This window comes from Salvelinus sp. IW2-2015, unplaced genomic scaffold (assembly GCF_002910315.2).
Source record: "Salvelinus sp. IW2-2015 unplaced genomic scaffold, ASM291031v2 Un_scaffold4882, whole genome shotgun sequence".
Classification (NCBI taxonomy): Eukaryota; Metazoa; Chordata; class Actinopteri; order Salmoniformes; family Salmonidae; genus Salvelinus; species Salvelinus sp. IW2-2015.
The window spans coordinates 23287-29827 of NW_019946151.1; the positions used below are offsets into that span (position 1 = coordinate 23287).

General features: G+C 41.4%; 1 long non-coding RNA gene across 1 annotated transcript; it reads right to left on the reverse strand.

The window, feature by feature from the left end:
* Positions 1-453: 453 nt before the first annotated feature.
* LOC112077739 (uncharacterized) lies at positions 454-3968 on the reverse strand. Its single transcript, XR_011478257.1, has 4 exons — positions 2170-3968; positions 1820-1929; positions 963-1167; positions 454-928 (listed from the first exon to the last, which is right to left on the reverse strand). It is a non-coding gene; the product is annotated as an uncharacterized lncRNA (long non-coding RNA).
* Positions 3969-6541: the final 2573 nt, after the last annotated feature.

The window sequence follows — 6541 nt, forward strand, 5'->3', positions numbered from 1 at the left end:
CTGACCACAGCAGCCTGTGTTGTGTGTAGGAGGCAGGGAGAGGGGGATGGGGCTGTACCCAAAGAGGGCAACGTCATGACACCGTCCTCCCCTCAGCAGCCTCTGATTTATATGCTTTTAGAGGAATTCATGCATTCTGTCAATCCCACACAAAACCCTGCCTTCGGCTGTCTCTCATAACTGGAGGTCATTGCCACCTGTCCTACTGTAGTCAATGATTGGTCCCATTTGTTAGTTTAGTAACAAAACCATACTGTTTTGATAACTGATGGTTATTTATGATCCAACCCTTCATTCTGGTGTTGTCACCGCAAACAGTACGTTAACAAGATAAGTTCAAATGTAAAAAGTAACATTCACTCTCTATCCTAAAGTGGCAGAGAGGTGTCTTGTCCTTCTAGATTCCATGTTAGATAAAACATAGTAGAGAACAATAATGTACTAGACAGGAAATGTCTTTAATCTCGGTTGAATGATTTATTGAATTAGCAGGAAGTACACACTGTTTATGTTCAGAATAATAAAAGCACAAGAAGCAAACATGCTGTATATCTGATAACATATAGTCAATTTAAATGTATTTGAAGAGTAAACAACAGTAATTGATTGACAGCGGCTATTGAATGATATTACACCCCTATTCTACACATCATTGTTTGACAAATGAATACATTGTGTGAAAGCTTGTGTAGCGGACATGAGTCGGTCATGATTGGTTGCTCATAGTCATGTCATGAGGTAGCCCCGCCTAAAATGTCAAAATCAGTGTCAGCTCTCGGCCCAAAAGGGAATTTCCTCTTTGCTAATTAAGACGTTGGTTTCTCCTGCGGGAGACTCTGGTTCAGATCACTATCTTCGTGTGTGTGAATGTGTTCGTATGTGTTTCGCTCCTAGCTGTAGTTCAGAGTTTCATTCTATCAAATCCGAGCTGTAGTTCAGAGTTTCATTCTATCAAATCCCACCAGTCTTCAGACCATCATTAACATACAGTAGAGAGTTCATTCATCAGCAGTGCAGAGAAGTACCTATGAGAAGCCTATTTCTCACAGATCCATTCTTGTGAAAAGGAACATCCCAAATCCCTCCATACTCCTTGGCCTGACGATGTGTAATAGATTTCCACACAGTTCTGGTCTGTACCACCATCAGGCTCTCCTCCACCAATACCTGCAGTAAAAACAACAGTTAGACTGACCTCTCTCTCAGAACCTAGAGTATAAACAACACAGAGTTAGACTGACTCTCTCTCAGAACCTAGAGTATGAACAACACAGAGTTAGACTGACCACTCTCTCAAAGTATGACAACACAGAGATAGACTGACCTCTCTCTCAGAACCTAGAGTATAAACAACACAGAGTTAGACTGACCACTCTCTCAGAACCTAGAGTATGAACAACACAGAGTTAGACTGACCACTCTCTCAGAAGTATGAACAACACAGATTAGACTGACCACTTCTCAGAGTATGACAACACGAGATAGACTGACCACTCTTCAGAAGTATGAACAACAGAGTAGACTGACCACTCTCTCAGAACCTAGAGTAGTGAACCAGATAATCAGTCCTACTCCTTCCACTGTGGTCAGTGTTATTATGAGACAGTAGTCTCTTACCTTGGGGTGGTCAGTGGTATTAGAGCAGTAGTCTCTTACCTTGGGGTGGTCAGTGTTATTATAGAGCAGTAGTCTCTTACCTTGGGGTGGTCAGTGTTATTATAGAGCAGCAGTCTCTTACCTTGGGGTGGTCAGTGTTATTATAGAGCAGTAGTCTCTTACCTTGGGTGGTCAGTGTTATTATAGAGCAGTAGACTCTTACCTTGGGGTGGTCAGTGGGGTGCCGTCCACCCATTTCCAGGTCCCCTCAGTAACAGAATCAGTCAGACCAATCCAGACCCACTTGACTGACTCAAACCCATTGATAAATGTCTGTTGAGGAACAGAAAAAGCATTGGTACAGTTTAACTCATGTATTTTTTATTCAACCAGGCAAATCAGCTGAGAACAAATTTTATTTACAATGACGGCCTACACGGCCAAACCCAGACGACGCTGGGCCAATTGTGCGCCGCCCTATGGGACTCCCAATCATGGCTGGTTGTGATACAGCCTGGATTCGAACCAGAGTGTCTAGTGAGATGCAGTGCTAGATACATGTCTGTCTCTCACCTGTTCCTCTTCACTGTTAATGATTACCAGGTCTGCTCCTCTCTCCAGACAGTCCTGTCTACTCTTCTCCCAGGATTCTTCTCAGTAGAAGGTAGTAAAAGCTGGAGCCAAACTTTCTCCATCCTTCAGGACAAGACGCTAGAAGTTTGACATTTACCATATTTGACACTCAAATGTTATGAAAAATAAAAAGAGCATGACACAGATAAAGCTAATGAACCCTTCCAATGAGCTGATTGAGATTCTTCACCAGAATTATACTGTTCTGGTGATTTCCACAGCAATCGTTTGTGTGAATTTCCTGTTTGCCTTTAGCTTTTACACTGAACAAAATTATAAACGCAACATGCAACCATTTCAAAGATTTTACTGAGTTACAGTTCATATGAGGAAATCAGTCCATTGAAATACATTTTTTAGGCCCTAATGTATGGATTTCACATGACTGGGAATACAGACATGCATCTGTTGGTCACAGATATCTTAAATAAAAGGTAGGGGTGTGGATCAGAAAACCACCATTTGYCTCCTTCACATAGAGTTGATCAGGCTGTTGATTGTGGCCTGTGGAATGTTGTCCCACTCCACTTCAATGGCTGTGCAAAGTTGCTGGATAATGGCGGGAACTGGAACACGCTGTTGTACACGTCAATCCAGAGCATCACAGACATGCTCAATGGGTGACATGTCTGGTGACTATTCAGGACATGGAAGAACTGGGAGATTTTCAGCTTCAAGGAAATGTGTACAGATCCTTGCTACATGCAGATGAGCTTCCCTGAGACGATTTCTGACAGTTTGTGCAGAAATTCATCGGTTGTGCAAACCCACAGTTTCATCAGTTGTCCGGGTGGCAGGTGAAGGAGTCGGATGTGGAGGTCCTGATCTGGCGTGGTTACACGTKGTCTGCAGTTGTGAGGCCGGTCGGACGTACTGCCAAATTCTCTAAAACGAAGTTGGAGGAGGCTTAATGTAGAGAAATTAAGATAAACATCTCTGACAACAGGTCGGGTGACATTCTTGGACTCACCATGCCAACTGCATGCTTCCTCAACTTGAGTCATAGATGGCATTGTGTTGTGGACMAAACTGCACATTTTAGAGTGGCCTCTTACTGTCCCCAGCACAAGGTGCACCTGTGTAATTATCATGCTGTTTAATCAGATTCTTGATATGCCACACCTGTCAGGTGGATGGATTATCTTGGCAAAAGAGATAAGCTCACTAACAGAGACGTAAACAAATTTGTGCACAACATTTGAGCTGTTTGTGCATATGTGACATTTCTGATATATTTTATTTCAGCTCATGAAACATGGGACCAACACTTTACATGTTGCCTTTATATTTTTGTTCAGTGACATTTTCAAGTTAAACATAACTTTGCAACTATTATTTATTCCCACACTGAATAAGTAAGTAGCTTTGCATGAGCCTTGGCTTGTGAGAGGCAGAACAGCTCATAGGATCCTGTCCTGTTTCTGTAGTGTGAGGCAGCTTGATGTACAAGTAATAACTTCAATGTATCTGACATCTCTAGTCTCTTCTAGAATTACTAATTATAAAACTGGGTCAATGTATTACATTACACTTCAGATCCCCACAGTTTCTACACAGATCAGAACATGCCCTTTCAGTTATGATGAACTTATACAGTTGAAGTTGGAAGTTTACATACACTTAGGTTGGTTAAAACTCGTTTTTCAACCACTCCACAAATGTATTGTTAACAAACTATAGTTTTGGCAAGTCGGTTAGGACATCTACTTTGTGCATGACGCAAGTAATTTTTCCAACAACTGTTTACAGACAGATTATTTACTTATAATTCACTGTATCACAATTCCAGTGGGTCACAAGTTTACATACACCAAGTTGACTGTGACTTTAAACAGCTTGTACCTGTGGGTGTATCAAGGCCAACCTTCAAACTCAGTGCCTCTTTGATTGACACCATGGGAAAATTAAAGAGAAACAGCCAAGACCAAAAAATTGTAGACCTCCACAACTCTGGTTCATCCTAGGAAGCAATTGCCAAACCCTGAAGGTACCACGTTCATCTTTACAAACAATAGTACGCAAGTAAAAACACCATGGGACCACGCAGCCTCATACCGCTCAGGAGGGAGATGCGTTCTGTCTCCTAGAGATGAACGTACTTTGGTGCGAAAAGTGCAAATCAATCCCAGAACAGCAAAGGGCCTTGTGAAGATGCTGGAGGAAACAGGTACAAAAGTATTTATTCCACAGTAAAAAAAAAGCCAGACTACGGTTTGCAACTGCACATGGGGACAAAGATTGTACTTTTTGGTCTGCTGAAACAAAAATAGAACTGTTTGGCCATAATGGTCATCGTTATGTTTGGAGGAAAAAGGGGAGGCTTGCAAGCTGAAGAACACCATCCCAACCACGAAGCACGGGGTGGCAGCATCATGTTGTGGGGTGTTTTGCTGCAGGAGCGACTGGTGCACTTCACAGAATAGATGGCAAAGATGGCATGAGGGAGGAAAATTATGGCATGAGGAAGGAAATTATGTGGATTTATTGAAGCAACATCTCAAGACGTCATTCAGGAAGTTTAAAGCTTGCCGCAAATGGGTCTTCCAAATGGACAATGACCCCAAACATACTTCCAAAGTTGTGGCAAAATGGCTTAAGGACAACACAGTCAAGGTATTGGAGTGGCCATCACAAAGCCCTGACCTCAACCCTATAGAACATTTGTGGGCAGAACTGAAAAAGCGTCTGCGAGCAAGGAGGCCTACAAACCTGACTCAGTTACACCAGCTCTGTCAGGAGGAATGGCCAAAATTCACCCAACTTATTGTGGAAAGCTTGTGAAAGGCTACCTGAAATGTTTGACCCAAGTTAAACAATTTCAAGAATGTTACCAAATACTAATTGAGTGCATGTAAACTTCTGACCCACTGGGAATGTGATGAAAGAAATAAAAGCTGAAATAAACCATTCTCTCTACTATTATTCTGACAATTCATTTCTAAAAATAAAGTAGTGATCCTAACTGACCTAAAACAGGGAATTTTTACGAGGATTAAATGTCAGGAATTGTGGAAACTGAGTTTAAATGTATTTGGCAAAGGTGTATGTAAACTTCCGACTTCAACTGTATGTGGAACAATTTACAAAAAAACTTTTAGAATTTGATGTTCTTGGGAAATTCAAAAAATGTATTTCTGATCTTGTAAATGTTAACTGTGATTGTTTTTCTTAAGGTGTATATGTATTGTGTCTGTGTAGTTGTGCATACAGTGACAAGAAAAAGTATGTGAACCCTTTGGAATTACCTGGATTTCTACATAAATTGGTCATSAAATTTGATCTGATCTTCATCTAAGTCACAACAATAGACAAACACAGTCTCCTTAAACTAAGCCTGAGCTAATGACTTCTCAAAAAGCTAATTGGATTCAGGAGTCAGCTAACCTRGAGTCCAATCAATGAGACGAGATTGGAGATATTGGTTAGAGCTGCCTTGCCCTATAAAAAACACTCACAAAATTTGAGTTTGCCATTCACAAGAAGCTTTGCCTTATATGAACCCTGCCTTGAACAAAAGAGATCTCAGAAGACATAAGATTAAGAATTGTTGACTTGCATAAAGCTGGAAAGGGTTACAAAAGTATCTCTAAAAGCCTTGATGTTCATCAGTCTACGGTAAGACAAATTGTCTATAAATGGATCAAATTCAGCACTGTTGCTACTCTCCCTAGGAGTGGCCATCCTGCAAAGATGACTGCAAGAGCACAGAGCAGAATGCGCAATGATGTTCAGAAGAATCCTAGAGTTCCAGGTAATGACTTACAGAAATCTCTGGAACATGCTAACATCTCTGACGAGTCTACGATACATAAAACACTAAACAAGAATGGTGTTCTTGGGAGGACACCACGGAAGAAGCCACTGCTGTACAAAACAACCATTGCTCAATGTTGGAAGCTTGCAAAAGAGCACCTGGATGTTCCACAGCGTAACTGGCAAAATATTCTGTGGACAGATTAAACTAAAGTTGAGTTGTTTGGAAGGAACACACAACACTATGTGTGGAGAAAAAAAGGCACAGCACACCAACATCAAAACCTCATCCCAACTTTAAAGTATGGTGGAGGGAACATCATGGTTTGGGGCTGCTTTGTCGCCTGCTTTGGGCCTGGACAGCTTGCTATCATAAACGGAAAAATTAATTCCTAAGTTTATCAACATTTTGCAGAAGAATGTAAGGCTATCTGTCCGCCAATTGAAGCTCAACAGAAGTTGGGTGATGCAACAAGACAACGACCCAAAACAAGTAAATCAACAACAGAATGTTCAACAGAAGAAAATACGCTTTCTGGAGTGGCCAGTCAGAGTCCTG